This window comes from Phyllostomus discolor, chromosome 13 (assembly GCF_004126475.2).
Source record: "Phyllostomus discolor isolate MPI-MPIP mPhyDis1 chromosome 13, mPhyDis1.pri.v3, whole genome shotgun sequence".
Taxonomy (NCBI): Eukaryota; Metazoa; Chordata; class Mammalia; order Chiroptera; family Phyllostomidae; genus Phyllostomus; species Phyllostomus discolor.
In genome coordinates this window covers 9,902,774-9,928,821 of record NC_040915.2, presented here as the reverse complement: position 1 = coordinate 9,928,821, position 26,048 = coordinate 9,902,774, and positions in this window count along the sequence as shown.

Genomic DNA, 26,048 nt, shown 5'->3' with positions numbered 1-26,048 from the left:
CCAAAGCTCCTGTCACAGCTGCTGTTCCCTGCAGGCTTGCAGCACACATTACTCAGCGTCATCAGTTATAAGGACTAAGAGAAATCCTGTTTCTCCCCTCCAACCCTCCCTTCATTGTATTCAGACAATGAAACTATCTGGCCCTGTTTTAAGAAGCCAGCTGACTACTCTGCTCCTCATCGGTCACACAGGGTCAGGGCAGTCAGGCTGGGTACAAAGTAGAAACCAGAGATCATTTGTTTGAATAAATCACCCACCCACAGCGGCAAAGACCTAGTGCACAGTCACAACTCCCACCCCTTCTGCCAGGGGTGCGGGTGGTGGTGGCGTCAGAGAATGCACAGTAAGGCATCAGGACTTTCCTCCCTGCCAGACACTAAGGAAGTCAGTCCTCCATGCCCTGGCATCTGTGGAGAATGGGGAGAATCTGGACCACCACCTCCCACCCAGCAGTAAAGACAGGTGCCCCCTCCCCCCACTGGGGTAGTGTCAGAGGAGGTAATCTTCACCATGCAGCAACAATGAGGTCACTCTCCCTACCCATGGTGTCATAAAGGTCACATGGGAGCACTAGTGAGACACTCATACCCGTCCCTACCACTGAAATATCCTGAAGCCCTGAAGGGGGCTGGAACTCCACCCCACACCCCAACACTAAGGAGAACCTCACCCCTCGGGGTAATGGAGGCCAAGTGGGGGACCTGGATATCCACACTCACCTGGCACTGTGAGGCAGGACTCCCACCCCTTGAGCAGTGTCAAAAACCCAGCTAAAACAGATGGTTTCAATAAGATCTAGAGTCTCCTCACATAATACCCAACATGTTGGGTTTCAGTCCATGTCCCTTGTCCCCTCGCCCCCATTGTCAAGTGGGAAGAGGTGAGGGTTGAACACATCACCTGCCTAAGTAGCCAGGACTTGGGAGGAGTTGGCCCCTTAGGCACTTCAGCCCTGGTGAGCAGCATGGCAGAGGGGAGCATATTGTGGTAGGTGATAGTCATGTGAACAAAGACTGGTATAAAGAACAGGCACGGGACTTCCGGCAAGATGGAGGCATAGGTGGACGCATTGTACCTCCACGCACAACCAAGATTAGAACAACAACAATTTACAGGCAGAATAACACCCAGAACTGACAGAGAATTTATCTGAATGGAAGTTGGACAGCCAAATGTTGAAGTAGACCCACTTATCTAGACTGGTAGGAGGGGCAGAGATGAGCAGCTGGGCTCGGGTTGTGCCACGGAGAACAGGGTGAATTGGGCACATAAGGCAACCAGGAGCACATAAGGCATCTGGGGCGTGCAAGATCGCAGCGGGTGGACCCTGAGTACGCAAGCGGCAGCTGGCGGACCCAGTGAGGCAGTGATTGTGGACCAGGGCAGAACACGCAACCCAGGATCCCAGAGAAGGGACTGAGGTCCCACGAGAACGGAGCTACCACCATTGTTCCCTCCCACCCCGACTCCACATACAACGTCACAATCTAGCGACTGGGGTGCCCAGCTCTGGTGAACACCTAAGGCTCTGCCCCTCACCATAACAGGAGCAACCAGACCAAAAAAAAAAAAAAAGAGACAGAGAGAGACGTGTCTCAAACAGAAGAACAGATCAATGCCCCAGGACTCATCCTTTTGAGCAACCAAGAGATAGCCAATCTATCAGATGCACAGTTCAAAACACTGGTGATCAGGAAGCTCACAGAATTAGTTGATTTTGGGCACAAATTAGATGAGAAGATGCAGGTTACCATAAAAGAGATGAAGCAAGATGCACGGAGAACCAATAGTGATGGGAAGGAAACTGGGACTCAAAACAATAGAGTGGACCAGAAGGAAGAAAAAAACAACCAATCAGGAAAGAATGGAGAAATAAGAATTCAAAAAAAAAAAAAAAAAAAACAAGGAGAAGCTTAGGAACCTCCAGGACATCTTTAAATGTTCCAACATCCGAATTATAGAAGTACCAGAAGGGGAAGAGGAAAAGCAACAGATTGAACACGTATTTGAACAAATAATAAAGGAGAACTTCCCCATTCTGGCAAAGGAAATAGGCTTCCAGGAAATCCAGGAAGCTCAGAGAGCCCCAAAGAAGTTGGATCCGAGAAGAAACACACTAAGGCACATCATAATTACATTAGCCAAGGTAAAAATGAAGGAGAGAATCCTAGAGGCAGCAAGAGATAAGGGGACACTCACCTACCAAGGAGTTCCCATCAGACTGTCAGCTGATTTCTCAAAAGAGACCTTACAGGCAAGAAGGGGCTGGAAAGAAGTATTCCAAGTCATGAAAGACAAGGACCTATATCCCAGATTACTCTATCCAGCAAAGCTTTCATTTAGAATGGAAGGGCAGATAAAGTGCTTCTCAGATAAGGTCAAGTTAAAGGAGTTCATCATTACCAAGCCCTTATTTTATGAAATGTTAAAGGGACTTATCTAAGAAAAGAAGATAAAGAAAAAACATGTATAGTAAAAGGAAAGCAAACTCACAATTATTAACAACCACACTTAAAGCAAAACCAAAAGAAACTAAGCAAACAACTAGAACCGGAACAGGACCACAGAAATGGAGATCACATGAAGGGTTAGCAACAGGGAAGTGGGAGGAGGAGAGAGGGAGAAAAGGTACAGAGAATAAGTAGCATAGATTGAAGGTTGAAAATAGATAGGAGGAGGGTAAGAATAGTATGGGAAATGTAGAAGCTAAAGAACTTATAAGTATGACACATGGACATGACTGAAGGGGGGGGATATGGGTGGGAGAGGGTGTACAGGGTGGAGGGGAGTGAAGGGGGGGAAATGGGACAACTGTAATAGCATAATCAATAAAATACATTTAAAAAAGAAGTTAAATTACATTACCCAAGCAATGCTTGAAGCAAGAAAAATAAACTAAAAAAAAAAGTATCATTCTAACCTAAAAAAAAGAACAGGCACATACCTTTTTGACAAATCTGGAAGGTCTTTATATTTGCTGTGGTTATCCCTGGAAGGTACATTAAAGACTAATGAATTTAATAAACGCAAGCCCAGGAAACAGCCCTGCAGACAGTATTGAATTTTTCATGATCACTCATCACTTTGCCCACAGGCTGCATCGATCCACATTTATGGCTGTTATCTTATATATAGTTTAGGATTTGATTCAGGGTTGACACACAGTCTTTTAAAAACACTGCTGGGTTCTTTTAAGTCTTATGGCTAAGCCATCTGTCCCTTTTAGACTCCACTCCAGCCACAAGGAGGACAGTCACAGCAATGCCTGCAAAACAGAACCTCAGCAATTCTCAGTTTTGAAGCTGACAATCTGGAAGAGTCCATTCTTCATGACTGCAAAATACTTGTTTCTTAATATTTTCGTTTTTCACAAACTGGGGCTTTCAAAAAAGCTGATCCATTGAACTGCTTTACTCTGACATCATTGAGGGGAAGAGCAAAAATAAATTTAGGACTGATTTCAGAGTGTCAATCCATGTGAGCAAAACTCGTACAAAAATTGTCCATTTGATGACTTCCCTGTATTACCCTCCCCAAGACCCAACACAAGTATTTCCTGATACTTGTGAATATTATTTTAATCTTTAGGTGCTTTTTTAAAAAAAGTAAAACACGGAAATCCTCATGAATATTTCCCTCTTTGCGGTTCCTAGGAACTCACTGGGAGAGCCCCTCTGGGACTTCACCACCCTGCCACAGACCATGCGGTGAGTGACAGGAGCCTTTGCTCCCTCCTGGGAGCTCACTTTCTGTTTTGATGATGGAAAACACACCCTTTAAATTACTGTAACAGCTTCACTGAAGTATAATTCACATACCATGCAAGGGACACTTAGAGGTGTGAAATTTAGTGTGCTTTAGTATATTCACAGAATTGTACAAAATCACCATAGTCAATTTCAGAAGCTTAACATCATCCCCCCCCATAAAAAAAAAAAGCACCTTACTCATTCAGAGACAATCTCATTTCCCCTGAGTGCAAAGCCGAGGCAAACACAAATTTACTCTCTATTCCCATGTGTTAGCCTATTTTGAACACTTCCTATAAATTAAAAGATGCAATGTGGGGGGAAAATAAGTCATACACCTAAAGCTTTTATTAAAAGCTAAAACTATAGACTTCCAGCCAAGATGGAGGTGTAGATAGACACACTGTGCCTCCTCACACAACCAAAAGAAGGACAACAAATTTAAAAACAAAAAACAATCAGAACTGTCAGGAAACCAAACTGCATGCAAGTCCAACAACCAAGGAATTAAAGAAGACACGTTCATCCAGACCAGTAGGAGGGGTGGATTTGCATGCAGATAAACTGGAACAAACCGGGATAAACTGGGGAGCAGGATGGACTACACAACCCAGGGCCCCAGGGCCCAAGGGCAGGAAAATAAAGCCTCAAACCACTAATTGAAAACACCTGTGGAGGAACAAATTTGCAGGACACATGGACAAAAACTAGGGGTGGGGGGTAATGGGGGGAAGGGGGGAGGGTTGGGTGGATGGGCTGGAATGGGAGTAGGGGGGAGAAAACTGTACTTGAACAATGATTGAAATAAAAATAAAAAGAAAAAAAAAGAAAAGGGAAAAAAAAAAAGAAAACACCTGTGGGAGTTGAGGCAGCTGGAAAAACTCCCAGCCTCACAGGAGAGTTTGCTGGAGAGACCCACAGGGTGCTAGAATGTACACAAACCCACCCACAAGGGAATCTGCACCAGAAGGGCCCAATTTGCTTGTGGGAAGTGGGGGGAAGTGACTGAAATCTGGCAGAGAGCAGAGCAAGCGCCATTGTTCCCTCTTGGACCCCTCCTCCACATACAATGTCACAACCCAGTGAAGTGGGTTGTTCCACCCTGGTGAACACCTAAGGCTCCATCCCTCACTACATAACAGGCTCATCAAGACAAAAAAAAAATGGCCCAAACTAAAGAACAGATCAAAGCTCTAGAAAAAATACAACTAAGTGATGAAGAGATAGCCAGCCTATCAGATGCACAGTTCAAAACACTGGTAATCAGGATGCTCACAGAATTGGTTGAATTTGGCCGCATATTAGATAAAACGATGAAGGCTAAGTGAAATAAAGGAAAATGTACAGGGAACCAATAGTAATGGGAAGGAAACTGGGACTCAAATCAATGGTGTGGAACAGAAGGAAGAAAGAAACAAACAACCAGAAAAGAATGAAGAAATAAGAATTCAAAAAAATGAGGAGAGGCTTAGGAACCTCCAGGACATCTTTAAACATTCTAACATCCGAATTATAGGGGTACCAGAAGAGGAAGAGGAAGAGCAACAAGTGGAAAAGTTATCTGAACAAATAATAAAGGAGAACTTCCCCATTCTGGCAAAGGAAATAGACTTCCAGGAAGTCCAGGAAACTCAGAGAGTCCTGAAGAAGTTAGACCCAAGGAGGAACACACCAAGGCACATTATAATTACATTAGCCAAGGTAAAAATGAAGGAGAGAATCCTAGAAGCAACAAGAGAAAGGGGGACAGTCACCTACAAAGGAGTTCCCATAAGACTGTCAGCTGATTTCTCAAAAGAGACCTTAGAGGCAAGAAGGGGCTGGAAAGAAGTATTCTAAGTCATGAGAGGCAAGGACCTATATCCCAGATTGCTCTATCCAGCAAAGCTTTCATTTAGAATGGAAGGGCAGATAAAGTGCTTCTCAGATAAGGTCAAGTTAAAGGAATTCATCATCACCAAGCCCTTATTTTATGAAATGTTAAAGGGACTTACCTAAGAAAAAGAAGACAAAAAACATATATAGTAAAATGACAGCAAACAGGACATAGACATTAATAAGACAATCTATTAAAAGATGAATAAGGGAGTTTCAGAGGGCACATCAAAAAGGAGGACATGCAAATAGACAATATGCACATGAAAAGATTTTTAGAAATATGCGGTTAAGTGAACTATGACCCCAGTGATAGACAGCTGCACACCTGCTTGAATGACTACAGTTAAGAAGACTGACAGTACCAAGTGTTGACAAAGTGAGGAGCAATTAGAATTCTTGTATATACTGGTGAAAATGTAAACCAAAAAATGGGTTTAAGTAAGTATTTTGGTACTTCTTAGAAAATTAAACATACACTTACCCTGTGACCCAGCAATTCTGTTCCTCAGTATGTTACCTAAGACATTTGAAAACATACATCCACAGAGACCTATACAACAACATTTGTGGCAGTTTTATTGCTGATAGCTCCAAACTGGAATCACCCCAAATACCTATCAATGGATGAATGATGGACAAACAAACTGTAGTGCATCTGCTGATAGAACAACACCCCGAAGTGAAAAGGAACAAAGTACTGACCGTCGCCCCACAAATGAGTCACACGAACACTATGCTGGATGTAAAAACACAGACTCAAAAGAACACAAATGGGGTGGTTTCATTTACGTGAAGTTCTAGAACCATCAACATCCTATACTACAGATAAAAAATCAGTGTCTGACCGATAATGGGAGAGGCAGGTTGTTTGCAAAGGGAGCTGAGGAAACTTTCAGAAGAATTTAAGTGTTTTACACCACAGTTGGGGTGGTTGTCACACTGATGTATATGATTATCTAAACTCGTACACTAAAATTATATATACGTTACTGTATGCAATCCAACCTAAAGCATCAATAAATAAATGTTTACAACTCCACGTGGTGGCAGGAGAGGGCTGGTGGTAGTAGACTGGTGGGTGGCAGGATATGGGCACAGACAGCTGGACTCAATGTCCTGCTACATCCCATGTACTCTGCTCCTGGTCTGAGGACACTGTGATGGACAGTCACTGTCCCTGCCCTCACTGCCACCACTGGGTAATGAAGGGAACAAATAATCAAACACGAGGAGAAAAACACTCTGGCAGAACTTGCCATGTGTTACGGACACACTAGAGGGGTGACTGTGCCAGCAGGAGGGTTCCACAGGGGAGGCAACAACTGGAGTTTTGAAGGAAAAATCAGATATGCTCAAGGGAGGGTACACGGTGAGACAAAGAGAATTACTTGCAGAGGCAAAGGAGCAAAAAACAATATGGCTTGGCTGGAACACAGAGGGAAAGTCAAGAGAGATGAAGAAAGAGGGAGCGACAGAAGGGGGAGCAGACAAGAGCTGTGGGCCAGGCTCCCCCCAGCAAGGAGTTCTCAGTCTGCTCTCTGCTGATTGGTGACTGGGAGACAGTCACCTGACAGGAACACAGTCTCCTTTGATCTTGGAAAGTCGGGCGTGTGTCAGGAGAAGGAATAAGGAGAGAGACTAGAGGCTGTGGAAGACTGGGATAATGACTGTGGCAAGGGTAATAAATGACCTGGGGCTCGGGTCAGCAGGAGGTGGTTCATGAAGCAGGGGCAGAGACCAGCACCTCCCAAAATGCCCGAGGCTGGTCCCAGCTGCAAGCACACTATGTCTCACAATATGAAATTACTTCTAACATCTCAACCTTTTTCAGCTATTTAAAAACAAATTAGTGCATCAAGTTATATAGAGCCATAAGTAGCATCAGAGCTCATTCAAATTCCCCTTTCCTCCCAACACACCTGGCAGGACTCTCAGAATAGTAATGGCCCCCATGTTCTACAACACTCTGGATTGGAATCTCTGTTTTTGACTATGCCACGCAGTCTTTCTTCAGTTAACTGCACTTCCTGTGCACTTAATCTTGCCATTCATCTGTCTCCCACATTCCCAGGACCAGACCGCTCTGTATCCTAATGAGATCTGACTGCAGAGCAGGCCACTCTGTTTACTGTCTGGTGGCAGTTTGGACAGCAGGCTACACACTCATGTCAAGGCATGTTTAACCACTCAGGAAATCAGCTGCGGCAAACCGAGCACACACTGCCTGAACATTTAGTGGGGATGGAAATGTTCCAAACTGCCTCTCCACTAGGCGACTCATCCTTTACTCATCCAGCATACCCATTTTGAGAGGTCTTGGGGCTACTGGCCCCAATGGGGAACAATCCAGGTACTTGAACCTGGAGGATCTCCAATGAGCCACAGCCATGACAGAAATGAACTCCAGGGGGACAGGAGAGGAGTACTGAAAGGAAAAAAGGATAGAGGACACCTGACTAAACCTCAAAGGGCAAGTGGAAGTGAGTCAGGTAAGCAGAGTCCAAAACATTCCTGAAAGAGAGGAAGCAGCATATGCAACCATGTGGGATGTGAATGGTTCATACTGCTAACCACGAGTCACTCTGCTTGGCTACAACAGTGGGGGCTTCAGGAATGCAAGGGACAAAGGGGCCTGATGCTACCTGGTAATCACTATGTTTAACCTACACAAGGAGAAACCAACGACTCACTGTGGAGTCTTTCTGTGTGAGCCTAGGCGAGTTATGTTGCCTGTTTGAGCCCAAATTTCCTCATCTGTAAATGGGAATAACAGCACCCCCAGCTCCAAGAGTTGCGACTGCCATCGTCACTACACTTGCAGCCCTACCCTCACTTTACATCCTAGTGAATAACACATTCGACATGACATGCTTGGCCCAGTGACTACCACAGCACACATCAGTCCTGGAAATACTGCTTTTTAAAAAAACCTTGTATCACTATCATCATTATTATTACTCTTTGGCTTTTCTCAAGAGACAATGTTCTTACTATCAAACTGCATTTTGGAAGCACTTAATAACCGTGTGTAAAAGCCAATCAGATTATTCTAGCTCTCCTAACACACGGCCCAGTGTGAAGTTATTGCCTTATGTGACTACTCAGTGACCATTGGAAAGCACACATATTTCCCTTTAATTAGTAAATTAAAGATGTCACATGGGATGAGACATGAACAACATAGAGAGTAAAAGTATTTGTACAACAAATCCCCGTTATTCGACAGGAAAATTAAATACACTTAGCAATTATAAAAAAATTCCTATGTTCCCCTGAGTCTTAAGGAAATAGTCTGTCCATCTGACACTAATCAAAAACATAAATACTATATTAGCAAACTGAATCCAGCACTAAGTTTAAAGAATGAAAACTGATGTCAGGGCCAGAATGGTTCCGTATTAGATAATGTATTAATATACTTAATCACATCCATACACGGAGAGATAAGAGGAAATGACTATTTTGATAGTACGTGAACAGTGTCCACGGGGCAGTTGAGACAACAGCTCTAACTGCAGTACATCCGAGCATAAATTACATGAGGAAATGGAGATGGCAGTTATTTGAGAATCTTTCAAGGCCTGGTATGACTGGGAAAAGAAGGATGAGGTGGTGCCTTGATATGAGGGCACAAGGACAAAGGAGTGTGTGTGTGTGTGTGTGTGTGTGTGTGTATGTGGTGTATCTTTTAAGGTGTCCAGTATTAGACAAGTTGATAGCCTACAAGAAAGGAGCTAATGCATGGGAATATGTAAAAATTATGAAAGGAAGGGAAAACAGATGAACTGTCTAACAATTAATGAGTTGCATGAGCGGTAAGAGTTCAGACTCGAGCCAGACTGATGGATCTGAATCCCGTCTCCATCATTTATGGGCTGCATGATGCTGTGCAAGTTACCTAAGATCTCTCTACCTTATATCCTCCCTCACCTGAGAAATGAAAGTAATAATGATGCCTTCTTCACAGAGTTGCCATAAGGATTATATAAATTAATACTTATAAAATACCTACATGTATTAAATAAGAAATAAAATCAATGTCTCTTAGATATAGAACACTTGGTACTACTAAGTGTAAAACAGATATTCTTTCTTTCTGACAGGGTATGGACAGAAGCATGGACACAAAGAACTAAGAAGACGTCAGAGAATCAGGGGAAGTGCTGAGATCGAGAGGTGCTGATGTCACCTACAATTGTCATCAAAAAGGGGGTCCCATGCTGTATGGAAGATATGAGTCAGCCAGGATCCCAAAATTCCATTTTGCCCCAAAATGACCTTGACCATTACAACAAGATTCAGAAGAAGTATAAGGGAGGAAGGAGTAACAAACTAGAGTAGAACTCAAATGAGAAGAGAGGCACAGAGAACAGGATTCAAAAGGGACCATCATGTTTTGTTCTATATATTTCAGAATTATTTGTACCTATGACAATGAAAATGTATCAATGCATGTTTAGGTACTCAGAAAATAATTAAGTGCAAAATGCTACCATCAGAGGAAACTGAGTAAAGGGTACATGGGATATCCCTACATTATTTCTTATAACTACATGTGAATACATATGTACTTCAACAGAAATTTCCATTTAAAGAAAGAATACTAGAGAAGAGTACACCTGAAAGAAAAACCTTCATTGTCATCTTCACTCAGATTCCAGCCACCACTGCAGAGAAGGAGACTGAGCCTGTACTTTACACAGAGAAGTTAAAAGGATGGCAAACGGTACCTTTCCCTCTTGCACACGTGGTGCCGCACGAAGGAGAGGCTGGTGGGTGATTCCTCAAGGGCCTATCATAGTAGCCCTTGCTTTGCCATGGTCCATGGTCTTTCCTCAGTCTCATAGCTCAGAACCTGGTGTTGTCAGGGTTCCGAGAACCAGCCCAGGGCTCAGTGGTGGACACCAAGAAGCCAAGCCCATGACATCTGCAAAAGAACCCATGATCAGGACAGCCAGTAGCTAAGAGCCTGGGTTTTGTTCAAAGCCAGGCTTGGGTTCAAATCTCTCTGCTGTCACTCATTAACTGTGTGGCTCTGGGCAATTTTCTTAACCTCTCTGGGCCTCCATTTCTTCTTCTATAATAATTAGGTTATAACTGTATCACCTTACTTGGAATATGAAATGTCATGGAGACTTCAAAATAAACATAGTAGACTGAGTAAATGCATTAATGGCTACCTTGACCCAAAACTTTACTAAAATAACACTTAAGGAATGAAAGAAATATGATATACCATGATGCCAAAGAGAATAGAGAGTAAACAAAGGGGGGAGAGAGAGACATCAACAGTATTTTTTGTATACAGAATGTTGTAGAAGGAGCGCAACAAATCAGATTGGACAAAGGAAGTTAAAACCTAAAAGCTTCTAGCGAGCCTTCCTTGTAAAATCAAACTATGAAAGAACTAGAAGAAAGTTTACCAATTTAAAGCTTTCTTTTCAAAATGTGGAACTAAGACCTGAAGAAGGACAGCAACTTGTCCGAGGAGACATAGCACTCAATGTCAGAGCTGGGACAGGAGCCACTACCCTATGCAAACCCTAATGCTTTGCCCTCAGGCATTACTTCCTCCTTGTGGTGACGCCTAAGCAGGAGTGTCCAATGTGCTGACCAAGGCCAGGGTGTTCTGTTTTTCTGCGTTTGTGGCTTTAGGAGCCTGAAGGAGGAAGTGGGGGTCACTGAGATGAGAAAGAAGGAAGAAGTCTTAGGAACCAGGAGGAGCACCAAGTACCTCTGTGGCCAAACAGAATTTTACCAGAAAGTATGTGCAAAAGCCGAGAAGCACTGCAGAAGACAGCCACATGAAGGAGGCCACTCTTGACATTCTGAAATGAGTGGAGGTTCAGAATTAGTTTGTTGCTTCTCTGGCCACAGGTGACAGTGCTGCTGGAAGGCTGAATGGAGTTCAGCAAGTTAATCTTGCATGTCTTATGGGTGCTGGTGCTGTACACACAGCATTCCTGGTGTTGATTACTGTCTCAGCCAGTGCGGGGGGCGGGGGGGGTTGTTTTATGATGATCTCAATTACAGATAACTGCTATGCCCAGAACCTCACACCAGCTGCTTGTAAACCAGAATGTTATATGAACACTGGCTGCCGAAAGCCAAGGGCTGCCTAGAACATGCTTTTAATTTAAAGCTGATGATAAAATAGCTCCATTTCTAGAGAAAGAAGTTCCTCCCATGTTTTGTGAGCTTTCCTGCTTTGGATTTAGAATCCTGCAGATATGACAGCACTTGCTGTTGCATGCACCTTTCTGATTTTCTATTGGGAATAACCATCATTTACATATTGCTATTTGGTATGCAAAGTCAGGCATAGGGAAATGGCCTAGCAATCCTGACACCCTCAAGATGGATTTCTGGCATTATAAAACAGGTTCCTGACTACCTGGAAGTGACTTGGGAGGGTGCATAAGTGTGATACCCACAAACACCAGGGGGCACTGCGGGGAGACAAAGGGCCATCAGGTATCCAGGCTGCCTTCTCACTTGGTCACACACAACACCTGAAAGCCAGTCTTCCTCTCCTTAAGCCATTAGTGTATGTACAGCTGAGGGCAGCACTTGAAGCACCTCAATTTCAGAGAGACCAGGTGTCCAGCAAGTTGTAACCCCACTGTGGAGGCCCAGAGTATCACCGCTGGAAAGGAACAGGGGCAAGCTAAGCCTGACCTTCCCATCCAGTGGGGGAAACTGAGGTACAGAGCGGTCCCCTCCTCCGAGTCCCAGAAAACTGGAGTCTCATCCCAGACTAAAATCAGACTCAGCACTCTAACTTCAGTGATTCAGTTTAGAAATCTACTATTTCTATTTTCTTATTGGTTCCTCACATCGAAGTCTCTGAAAAGATAAAATGCTTAGGACCTCGTTCCTACCATCACTCCTCCCAGCTCTTGCACTTCCCACAAAATCCCATTTGAAGAATGCCACACCGAAGGGTTCTCTTTTCTGTTTCAAGAACCAGGTGGTCAGCACTGCAGCTATCCCACCCGTGATCAATGGTCAGCAGGAAAGTGGAGAAACGGAGGGCCAGCCCTCCTCCCACCCTCCAGAACGTGGGGGTTTACAGAAGGAGTCTATTTCCCTCACCTACTTGCACTGGTCTCACCCTGCGCACACTGGTTCCAACGTCTCTCAGCCATTGCCTTTCTGGTCCAGAGTACTCCCTGTGCTCTCCATTGCAGAGCCCTGGCGTGACTCTCATATACTAATTTAATTTTAATTTTGATTTTTATAAAGAGAAATGATGTATTGTTGATATTTGTGGGGATCCCCATAGAAGCCACCAAGTCCACATTCTTACCAGCCTGTAACTGCAAAACAAAGTTACCATTTTTTAAATACTCAAATTGTTACTGCATAAGCCCCACTTACATGAATCCTTCTAGCAAATCACCAGCAATTTCTCCAGGCTCTTCTGCTAGAACCTGCTGGCCTGGCCTTTTCCTCCTGGCCTGTCCCAGTGGCCACCACACCATCCTGACTTCAGAGACAGGGCACTGTGATCTCTAACTCCGCAGACCACTAAGGCTGTGATGTGAACAGGACAGTGCCAGTTCAGAGAAGTATGACTGCTTCCTGGAAGGTAACTACATGCTCCTAGAGCTGGCCTTTCTAAAGGTCATGGGCTCCATGTCACTCAGCGTGCCTGTGGCAGCCGGTCCTTGCCTGTCTCCTAGCCTGTCCCAGAGGGCCGGCCCAGCTCATGGCTTTCAGATGGATGTTCCGAGCGTCTTTATGCCACCAGCCTTCCTAACACCCTCTTCAATCTTGGCTCCAAATTAAAGAATAAATCCTTCCACACCCCCATCCAACACGAGCATCCTTCCTACTCTAGAAGTAATTTCTCAGGTGACAATGGAAACCTCAATTTCCTCAGAAGGAAACAAACAACCACATCATGGAAAAGAAGGTCATAATAGTCAACAGGAAATTGAGCAACATCTGGCCTCTCGCTGGATTAACTGACAGCATGGGACATGCCGGTGGTCCATCCACCCTGCCCCAGCCCAATCCCAGTCCTCTGCATCACCTTTCTTCACCAGAAAGACTAACTGCCCTCTCTGCTGCAAGCTGCCCTTCTGTGAGCAGAGGCTGGAATGAGAAGACGCCTGTGTTTTCTTGGAACAGGCACAGGCAGGCCGGCCAATCCAGAGGTGGGAGCAAAACAAATGGAAGAAAACAGCTTCTGCCTCTGTGGGAACAGGACCCACTGCCTACGTGACCAGCTGCCTTTTCAAGCTGCGGCCCTTCCACTTTATTTTGTGGTACATGTAGGGCTTCCCAAAGAAAAATGAGGGCATCACTAATTGCTCCACATCTGCATGACTGAAAGGGCCACAGAGACGGTCCTCCAAGAAATTCAGAAGATTCTCTTCCAAAAGACAAATTCTAACGTCTATCCAGAAATGTTGAAACAGCCTCCAACTCTGCAAATGGAAGAATTTCTAGTTTCTAAGAAACGTTTAATGCCTCCCAGACTTCCTGCTGCCTTCAGATGACATTCTCAACGCTGCCACATAGAGATCCCAACAGGTACGTTTCTAGGCTCTTCAATCCACACGGGGTTGCTGAAAATGCAGCTATGTGTTAAAAAAAAAAAAAAAAAGAGAGGTCAGAAGACAGCAGAGACACAGCAGGAGCAGTTACTAAGGTGCAGTTTGGGTAAATGAAGCCGTTAAGGGGAAACAGAACAATAAACACGATGGCCCAATTTGGCACCTAAGTTCCTTGAAAATGTTTAATTTTTTCCCCAAATAAAGAAGTAAACTCCCAGAACTAAATTAGTAGGTGATGAGGACCTAGTACTTTACATTTCCATGCACAATCAAAAAAGAGAAAGACCAGGATTCAATGATGCTACGAATGCTAGGAAGACACTCACTCAGTTTCAAGACCACATAACCCTGTGATTTGGGCCAAGAACCACCCATGAGCTCCACCCCTGCTCCTCCTGGTACCACTGCACCCCCTAGGCAGTGCCACATACTTAGACACAGCTGTGGCCTGCAAGGGCCCCACGGCTGCGCCTAGGCCCTGCTGCCATCTCTAAGTGCACACTGCCCCCTGAGAGGGCCCCGGGCTCAAAATGGCACAGGGACTCTGAAGTCAGCAGAGCTTCCCGTGCTCTCAAGAGAGGACCAGAAACAACACTCCTTGGTCACCTCCAGCTCCTGCTTGCCATAGAACTTAGTCATACATAAAACAGAGGCAAAGAGGTAAACAAGGGAGAAAGTCTTTCACGGTACTACTCCACATTTCTCAAGTTTGCCCTGCCTGGCTCCTTCTGCCTTTAGGATGAGTTCTCTCTGAGAGGCTCCTTAGCCCCTTAAGAAGAGAGAATCTTGGCTGACTCAGCTACTGATCAGGCAGACATGCCAACACAGGCTGAAAGCCCAGTGGACAGTATGTCTCACGCCCCACAGACACATCTTATTTACGGTACACCAGTGTGGAGTGTAAAGCAGCTGTGTTTGCCCTTTGCAGTCACCCAAAATGTGTCCATGCTCGCTGATCTCCCCCTTCTGTTGGTGTCCACCTCTATCCCACAACATGACTGTGTTCACGAAGTGCACCATTCATTAATCAAGAAATTCAGAACCTGACACCCAGGACCATTGGAAGAGGGAGGACTGGCTACTGGGAAGTCCCTGTGCCCACAGTTCGGATTGCTTTCTTCAGCGGTGGTGGGGGAGGAAAGACAGATCATTCTTCCCTTCCTCTATTCCACAGACACTCTGTGGGCCACTACTTACACTGAGAGCTGTCTCAGGAGTAGCGGAGTGAGCCCCTACATACAGTGAACTCAGCACAGTCAGTTTGGCAAGCCCTGCCCCTACCACGCCCACGCTGCACATATCCATTCATTGACAGATCTCTTGTAGTCCCAGCATCAGGGAAATGAGAATATAAGAAACACCATAGAAGAAACTTCCCAAACATATACAAACATCAGGAAGGTATCTTTAAGAGAGGCAGCCTCCAGTGCAGCCAGAATGTTCTCCTTCACATTAGCGGTGCCCACTGTCCTGGGCATGCAGTTCCCAGCCCAGCTTCACCCATCTCTCTGATGAATGTAACTTGCCCCTTTGGCTTGCGGGTCTAGGTGCCCTTCACTTCCCACCTGGGTTGACCAGGAAATGAGTTGATGAGGTATATAATCTTCCAGTAATGAAAGTACATATGGGAACACATATTGGCTCCATAAATCAACAATCTCCAGCACAACCGTTAAGACTTATTTCCGACTTTTCCTCAAATACCCCATGAGGAAGCTGCCAAAAGGAGTGATACCCTGGGTGCGTGGAAATCAGACCTGAAGCAAAGCAAGCACTCTCTTCCGCTGCCTCTCTTGCCAGTGTCACCAAATTTATTGAGGGGGTAACTGAAAAGTCTGGCTTTGGGCCAAGTGCTGCGTTCTGAATGAGGGACAGGGGACGGAAGAGCCATAAAATGCTAAGTGCTCCACATGCACGCCCAGGGCCACCTGCCCTGTGCTCCCATGTCACATCAATCTTTACAGCCTCTAGTTCAACCAAGCAGGGAGGGTTCCTTCACAGACTCCCAGGAGAGGCATAATCAGCGTGACTTCCTCTCGGCCCGCAGCACCTGACTGCATAATTAACATTTATAACATGGGCCTAAAGTCATTGCCCAGCCTCTGGAAACTGTTTCCCAGACTGAGAAACCAAGTACAGGATGAAGCAGTGGCCACAACTGCTAAGCCAACAGTCCCACAAGGCCAGAGAGCCCCGTCTGTTGCTGCTGAATCCCTAGACCTCTGCTCAGTCCCTATCAGTCCCCAGCACTGAGCAGAAGCACAATAAATACTTGTGGTCTCTCCCCTTCTACACCCACAGACACAAGCAGGGAAACACAGCTACACAGAAAGGCTCAGCCAGGCACTCAATAACACACATACACACATAAACAGATAGAGATGAACATGCACTTGTCCACACACACACCTTTACCTTAGTAACAAGGTCTGGAGCTAGAATTACAACTTTTCTTTCACCCACTTGGCACTCCACTTTGCTGGTGAAAACAGACCAATTTACACCTTGGTGGGGTCTTGTTTTGTTTCATTTTCTCAGTTGCAGTGGATGAGTCAGAGTTTTTCTAGGCCAATCTTCCCATTTTAAAGGTGGGAAAACTGAGGCTAAGGTAGGGAAGGGAACTGCTTAAGTGAATGAGCAATGCACAGGAATGAATCTGGTCCTTAGTTTCCTAAGTTAGATGGGCCTGAGTTCCTCCCAGTGATGGCTTTCCAGCTATCCCCTACCAAGGTTGAGCTGATAATGAAAGAGGCTGCCATTTACTGAGAGTGTCCCACTTGTCAGGCCTTTAACACACAGAATATCCAATCTCAAAAACATCACTGCAGGGTTCTGCATCTCAGAACTGAAGAAATTAAAATTCAGGGAAGTAAAATATCCCACTGAACCACGTGAAATTGACAATATTTGATCATTCTTATCTGATGAAAAAGGCAAATCAATCATTTCCCTCCCACCTCAGAGCAGGTAAGTGACCAAGCGAAGCTGTGTCTCCAGAGCCCCCCCTCCCCCACGCTGTAGCCTCCCTGCCCCTCACATGTGCCTATGAGCAGAGCCTGCACCCCCACACCCACCACCGCACTGTGGATGATCCTGGAGGCCTCCTTCATGCTTAGACTAAGCCTGGACATGCTGCCCTCCATGCTATGCACTAACCTCCATCGCAGCTGCCCTTTGTCTTTTCTGATCTCAGCCCTCTCTGCTTTGGAACGTTTCCTCTCCAATCAGACTAACCATCCTTTGACCCTTCTTTACCCATGAGGATGCCCACTGGGGGGCTTGCCTGTCCACACTGGTCCAGACAGCTTGTCTCTTCTCTTGGCCTGTCATTTTCACCATTTGGAGCCTTTTAAGCATTCACTCCTCACATTTTTGCCGTCTACTTTAAGCATGGGCACTGTGTTAATCTTAAGAAAATGTTCACAAATATTTTGATACTCCTGCTTCAAGAGGTGAAGGTTACCTCCCCTCCTCCTAAGTGCAGGCTGGACTTAGTGACTGGACCCTAAGAGATAAGTGATGGTGTGCCACTTCCAAGATTTGGTTATAAAAAGACTGCAGCTTCCAACTGAACATGCTATTTCTCATTTGTTCTCCCTCCTGTTCCTCCTCTAATTCCTCCCTCTTCTATCACTGGCTCTGCGGAAGCCATTTCATGCACAGCCAGTCCACATGGTCGATTCTTGCCAACTACCACATGAATGAGCTTAGAAACAAAACCTCCAGCCCCAGCTACGCCTCAAAGACTACAGCCCTGGCCTACAACTTGACTTGAGAGATCCCAAGTGAGAACTACCCATATAAATTTCTCCTGGGTTTCTTTCCCACAAAAGCTATGATATAACCAACATTTGTTGCTTTAAGCTGCTAAATTTGGGATAATTGAGTAATTAATACAGGCAACTTTAGGCAACTTTAAGACAGAAAGAGGTTGTCCCCGTATTAACAATATCATATGGCAGATGGACTTCCTTGTTCATTTCCCTAATTATTGTCCACGCTGCCTTCTTAATTGCAAGCTGGCCTACACTTACTCCCTTCCCATCATCTACCTTGCCAGGTGCCCATTGCTTCCAAGACCTAAGCTAATGGGCATTTCCAGACTAACCTTTGTTTTGATTTCATTTAGCAAAAATAAACAAATAAACTAGTAAAGAGTGAAACAACAATAAAATCTCCAAGGATATGATGTGGCTGTCCAACAGGAGTATATGCTGCTGCAGCACCATGCAAATTAAAATACCCCACTGCCTCGTTCATGGTCTCTGACTTTGAGCTCCCAAGTCAGAGAATTTTCCAGTCCACTGAAATGGATGCTGACATTGAAAACATGTCAGAGCAGTGACAGAGACAACAGACTCCAGTGTCTGAAAATTAAGTCCAACCCTCAGGAGTGTATACCGCCCTGTGCGGGCAAGTCATTTGAAACATTTATGCAGGGATAAAATCCAACTACAAACATGAAGGGCCACTCTGGGTTATTTGGTGGCCATGGAATTCTACTAGATAGAAGTTGGTTTCATGTAAGTGGACTCGGAAAGCCTGCTGGGAATTCAGAGGTTCGGACCATGAGAGCGCTAGTGTGCTAAGACAGCGTGTGCTTTCTTTAGAACCCCAGGCCGCACAGGGCTTCCTCCCTCACTCTCTCTGCTTCCTCCCCTTGTCCCATGCTGCCTCACACTCCTGCATCTGCGTGTTAGGCTCTGCAGTCTTCTCGGGAGAGTAGGAACAGGTTTTATTTCTTACTTGTGGCAGGTCTGTCACCATTGAACCAAAGCATTATCTTTGTTTATGGTATGCTAACTAGGTCTCTAACTTTAAACAATATCATTTCTAACCTTTGGAAAACAAACCAAAAAAAAATCGAGTTTTCTAGCTAGTTCACACATAGCCCACAGCAACTAGCTTTGTTGTAGGCACCATTACTCCTCATTCCTGCTCCATCTCATTCCCCAGCTCTGCCTGCCCCCAAGTGAATGGCTAATAGTTATACATGCCTTCAGGAATCCAGGACACTGAGAAGGAGCTGACATTAAAGATCTGCCTATCCTCAAAACCACCAGGCCTAAACCTCTCTCATAATGAAGACGTACTAAAAACATCACTGGCTCCAAAGTTAAACCTCTCCAATTTGATAGCAACCAGGTCCTTGGCTACCAAGATGGAAAGTTGCCCTATAAAGAGGTGACATCATCTAGGTAAGACGTGGCCAGAGCAGGTCATGTGATGTGGATAAAGGCAAACCTTAATTAGAGATAGAAGTAAGCCTGTGGGATTTGCTTTTGAAATTACAGATAACGGAACTTCAAAATAGAGCCTATATGGGCTTCTTCCACCCACCAATTCCACAGACTATATGGGTTTCTGAAGCAGCCAACTGGAAATGTAATCAGTATTTCAAGAAAGCAAAATCAGCTCTCATCACTCAAATGTGGTGATTTTGCATTTCTACACATGCTAAAACATGAAAAAGTAAAATAATTTGAGATCAAAACCTGAAAACACACCAGAGGAGAAAAGAAAAAGCAACAGGGTCCATATCAGGGACACTTTCTATTGTCCCAACTGTGCACACTGAACTCTGAGATCTAGCTGTGGGACTTCATTCTGTTACATAACCTCTCTGTGGCTCAGTTTCATCACCTATAAAATGGCCATTTTAGTAGAATCTTCCTCACTGGATTATTGTAAGAGTTAAATGAAACCCACAGAATAACTGCTGGCACCTAGGAAGTATTCAGTGAATACTAGCTATTGTTGTTGATGTTACTTTCATCATCATCATTCTCCTTCTGTAGGCAGACCCCCATGGGAAGCCACATCACAAGCACAGTGTTCTTGGTGAGCATGGGGTCTGTCTGCACACCAGATGAATCCAGTATCTAGCAGCATCAGCAGAGAGGCCTGGTGTCCCCACCCCTATTACATTCGGAAGGTTTTATCAGTGGGTTCAGAACAGCCCCAGTGCATCGTTGGAAGCATCCTCCATTCTGGTCAGATGAGCACTGCCTATGCACCATTTTACAGATATCCACTGCCTTTCTCTGTCATGTTTTTTTTTACTTATTTAATTATTAATTAATTGAATTTATTGGAATGAACTTTGGTTGCAAAACCATACAGGTCTCAAGTGTATGACTCAACAAAACATCATCTGCACCCTGTGTTGTGTGCCTACACAGTCTCTTTCCATCCCCATCCCTCCCACCCCTGCTTTGTCCTCCTCCACCGAGCCCCCACGCCCTTTCCCTCTAATATCACACTGCTGTCTCTGAGTTATGTATAAAGTTTTGTGGCTAATCCCTTACCCTCTTTCATCTAATCTCCCCACCCCGCCTCCTCTGACAGCTGTCAGTCTGTTCCATGTGTCCATGCCTGTTTCTGTTTTATTAGTTTATTTTGTTCATTAGGTTCCATATATAAGTGAGATCATATGGTACTTGTCTTTCTCTGACTGGTCTATTTCACTTTGCATGATGCTCTCCAGGCCCATCCATGCTGTCGCAAAAGGTAAGATTTCCTTCTTTAAGGTCAAGCAGCATTCCATTGTGTAAACATACCACAGCTCTTTTATCCACTCATTTATGATGGGCACTGCGCTGTTTCCGTATCTTGGCTATTCTAAATAACGCTGCAGTGAACGTAGGGGTGCATATATTCTTCCGAATTGGTGTTTCAGGATTCTTAGGCTATATCCCCAGAAGTAGGATTTCTGGGTCAAAAGGCAGCTCTATTTTTAATTTTTTGAATAAATTTCACCCTGTTTTCCACAGTAGCTGCACCAGCCTGCATTCCTACCAACAGTGCATGAAGCTTCCCTTTTGTCCGCATCCTTTCCAACACTTGCTGTTCGTTGATTTATTGATGGCAGCCATTCTGGCTGGTGTGAGGTGAGATCTCACTGTGGTTTAAATTGCATTTCTCTGATAACTAGTGACATTGAGCATTTTCTCCTATGTCTGTTGGCCATCTGTATATATATATCCTCTTTGGAAAAGTGTCTATTCAGGTTCTTTGGCCCATTTTTTAATTGGGTTGTCTGTCTTCCTAGTGTTGAACTGTATAAATTCTCTACATATTCTGAGGACTAACCTCTTATCAGATGTGTCACTGACAGGGATGTTCTCCCGTTCAGCAGACAACCTTTGCAAATGGAGATCACTGCTCCTCCTTCATGTGTCTTCATCGCTCTCTGTATGACCAGTCTGCATGAACTGTAACTTCCACCTCTCCAGCGGCCCTCTCACTTGCTTCACTTCCTAGTTCCTGTTGGGCACTCTAGCCCCCAAGAATTTACTATCTTTCTGCCTGACAAACCTTTTGTAGGTGAAATATTTTTGGAAATCTGTAGATTATCCAAAGAATTCAGTGTAGAAACTTCATGGTTTCTAGTAGTCTGATAAAATATTCTTTTCTGAGTTTGGTGAAGGAAATTCGCCCTGTTTATTTCTACTTAAAATGAAACGAGGAGATCATCAACAGGTCTAAGATGACTGAGATTACAGTCATGATCACATACGATCCTGCTAGAGTTCAGTTTGCCTGGGCTAATCACAGGGCAGGACAGCATGAACTGCCCAAGGGCCACGCTTCAGAGGAGCAAATGTAACTAACACCAGTGGTAATAGTTTTCATTATTTTTCCTAATAATATTTTCACTAATTTTTTAAATTGTACTTATAAACAAACAGACAATCCCACTTAATTAAGTCCAAGGAATAGATACTCCAAGCCAGGTCAGATCTTCACATCAATGATAGGCAATGATTAGTTCAAAGATTCCTAGCTAATACTGGAAGAGATCTTTCCACCTGCAAGATGCTTTGTATATACTGCACCATTAGGTTTTCACAACAAACCTTTCAACTAGGTGTTATACTGATGAGGCGCAGATAGGTCCATTAACTTACTGAAGGAACAGAACAGGTGAGGGACAGAATTGGATCTTTTTTTTTAAATTACAGTCCTACCTAAAAAGCAGAAGCTACTCTAGATATTTCAAGTACAGAGGGATGTAATACTGAGAATTAAGTTTCCTAATGTAGGGAGGGCCAGACTAGGAAAAGGGGTCATGGTGTGCCCCAAAGATAAACTGCAGGAGTCACTGCCCCACCCCCAGAGCTGGCGCTTTTCTGATCCAGGCCCACAAGCCCTGAGCTGTGGCATCACTACCGCTGACCCCGCTGCCACCAAGGCTAAATAAAGCAGTCTGTTTCCTCCTTCCTGCACCTAAGTGCCCAAGGATTCGCTCATTGGAAGAACCAGAAGGGGGTCCCTCTGAAAAGAAAGATGAATGTAGTTCTCAGACTTTCAGCTCCTATGGAGAGAATTCAGAAGCTCATGAACTTGGATGAGAAAAAATAATTATGTCATAATTTTCAATAATTTGTTACTGAAATTTAGCCTATCTTTCAACATATGAGCATAGGTAGCTATCCCACAGAAGAATTAATAGTACTGTGACATTTTACCAACAGAAGGCACAGGTACCTTTGTATTACATTATAGTTGATATTATTTCAGGGACGCATCCCTATCTTAAAATTAGTGGTCATTAGATCCATCACTAGATCTCATTAAAAGCTTTAAGTTTATTATTTTACATATTTTCACAACTAATATAATTGGTTTCTTACAAAGTCTCACACTTTTATTTCAGTCATTTAAAATCACTTTTGTAAAGGGGTCTGTGGTCACACACAGACTCGGAAATCTGAACCCCTTCCTATCAGACTCCATCACCTGTACTTCAATCACCACGCGCTGCTGGGCTTGGAAAGGAGGGCAACGCTCTTAAGAATTCTGAGTACCATCAAAAACCTGAGCACTCCCAGCTTGTTCGGCACTGCTGAAGCCCTGGGAACCCCCCATGAATACTGGAGGAGTTTCTTCATCCAAAAGATCAGTTCCTTTGGGGGTGGGAACAGGGGGTGTCACCTTACACCACCTCTGAAGAATTTCACTGGACCTCCCCACACACTGCCTTTTCATTTGCAAGGTGCCTCTTCCAGTGACTTTATTAGGACATGTCAGACTGCGTGGCTGACTCTATTTTCATTGAGTAGAGTGATGACACATGCGAAGATTAAATGTTGGATGTGCTCAGAGGAAGAAATAAAGGTGTTACCATAAGCTTTTTTTCCATGAAACATCCTACTAAAAGGCATGTGTATTTTCTTTTTGACAGGCTTCTATCTGTGAGTGTGGCTAAAAATATGAATGACCTGTTTGTCCTCATGCATCTGAGAATGACAGAACAAGAAGAGGCCTCATTTAAGAGGTAAAGAGACCAGGAGAAACACAACACCATGATAATGGGCTTAGCCAAAGAAGCAAATGGACTTGGATTTGAACCCCTACTTCTCATACTACTGGTGTGCAATGGGTACAAAACCTGGTTGGGGAGTTACTGAATCACAGGTTCATAATCTATAAAGTGGGGAGAATTACTATTCAAAATATTTTATAGATATATTAATGAAATAAACATGTGAGATGACTAGCACATACAATGAATGTTATTAGCACGAAGAGAGACAAGACTACTCAAGGTCATAAGATGGGATGGTACAGAGACAGGTCTAAGACCCGGGCTTCTGGCTTTTCCTGCAGTTTTCTTTCATGCATAAAGACCTACGTGACAGTCCCTCCTTCCCCCACCACCCAGGACTTGGCTAGGCAGCTTGTGGACTGCCTAACCCCTTTCTAGCTTATGCCTTGAAAAGTATAAAAACAGCATGTTTATATAGCAAGAGACACCAAAAGCAAGACTTCCTTCTTCCAGCACCATAAAAATGAAAGAATGATAGTGGACCAGCCAAAGACAAGATACCAAGGGAGCTTTTAGTCCTGTACCTGCTGGTAATCAGATTTCTGGGGCTCTAAGCTCCCTCTGACAAATCGGCTATTCTCTTTCACATCTCTGTGATCCATTTGCAGCACGTGCTCAGTCAAGGCTTCTGTTTGAATCATAACCATCTTTGGCACACTCATTTCCAGATGACTCAACAGACTTTTCTGAGAGATGACAGGCTCCAAAGTGTGTGCTGACACTCACATGGGGCTCCTTTTACTGACCACTTGGCTGAACAGACTCGTAGCAAAGCCAAGTCCTTGGGGACTCACAGCACAGGGTGAGCATGTGTGGGCAGGCTGTGACCTTTAAACCCAGGATTCTAGGGGAGCACATGGCAGGAGGTGTGGTCTTAATGGAAGAGGCAGTTAAGGAGAGCTGCCTGGAGGGAGTCAGTTAAGCAAAGGAGCAGTTCAGCAGGTGAAAAAAAGGGTAAAGAAATGCCAGGCAAAGGAAACAGTGTATTCCAAGGCCCAGAAGTCACAGCCATGGAGTGGGTTTACAAAGCTTAAAAAAAAATTCTCTGAAGTTCTGGGAATTGTTGGACATTCAATAAAATTTTTCATGTTAAATTAAGAAAGCTTCTTTTTCCTTAATACCCTGATACCAAAAATAAGTTGTTTGTGCTACTCTGAGATGAATGAGGTTCCCCTCCACCCTGGAATGAGAGGATTATTCTTGGAGACTACTGGCTCATAGTTGAGAAAGCAGTGATGAGCACCCAGCAGCGGGCTGGGCTTTGTGCGACACACAGCAAGGGCCTTAAAAGAGACCCAAGAGGCTGGGCCAGGCAGCTGGGCTGCACCTTTACACCCAATGTGAATAAGTCATGCGGGAAAAAGACAGCATTCTCCCTGCTGCAGCCACCAAGAGACTCTGGACTGGAGGGTCTGACAAGAGGGGGGCTGGGTTTCCACTGGGCATTCCACTTTGTCAAGTTCTTGATAGCTAAGGGCAAGACAGCAATCAGTCCTAGAGTTCGGTTTTTGTTGATTCCATCTGGGGCATCAACTGCTTCAGTGCACCTGGAATTCAGGGACTCCAGGAACATGGGACTTTCTGTACTAATTCAGGAAAGTGCAAATGAAACAGGATGAGCTGGTAGCCCTCGCTCAGCTGACTACAAGTGTACCTGCCTGGTGCTGGGCCCCAGGCTGCGTACCAAGAGCATGGAGATGGGTAAGACACAATTCCTGCCCTCAAGTTCACAGTGTAATGGAAAAGACAAGCATGTGATGACAATAAAGTCCACGGATCCCCATGAATCCCTTTCCTGATTAAGTGGTTAATTGAAAAAAGTCAGTCCAAAAACTAAAAGTAACTGAAATGCAATTCTAATTTCTATTTCTTTTTCTCAAAGAATATCCAAGGAGATCTAGTTCACCACATTGTTTTTTTTTAAATCTCCTTTTTTTCTTATCTCATTTCCAAATCTCTCTGAACCTCAATGTGCCTGAGCCTCTGGGGCCATCTTCCCACTCAGCTCCCTCCGCAAGGCTTCCCTGCTCCCCACCTACAAGATATCACCTTCCTTCACTCATCCCTGAACAGGTGACACTGTTTCTCCACCGAAACTGGCTGCTGGAAGGAAGCCTCCTCTGGGGCCAGTTAAGGAAGGCTGGTGGGGGCCAGGTGGGGTGGTCCAGTCCTCCCTAGCCCTGTCTTCCTCTCGGCCCACAGAGGAGCAGAGCAGTTGTTTCCTCATGTGATGGTTTTTTTGCAAGAATTTCTCCACTTCATTTCACTTACATAAGCAGATAATTCCAAACCGCTCTGCTAAGGGCCGTGATAAGGATAATGCATGTACAGGGAGGTGTGCAGCCACAGAGATAGGTACTTAGCTCAAGAACAAAGCAGACACTTGGTCACTGGAACCGAAGCAGGGTGTGTCCGGCAAACTGGGGATTTCTCAAGGTTCCAGAACTGGAGGAACTCTAACTGTAGGGGAGGAGAGCCTCTAAGGCTGCATCCATCCAACCTACCAGCAAATGAGCTTAAAAACAA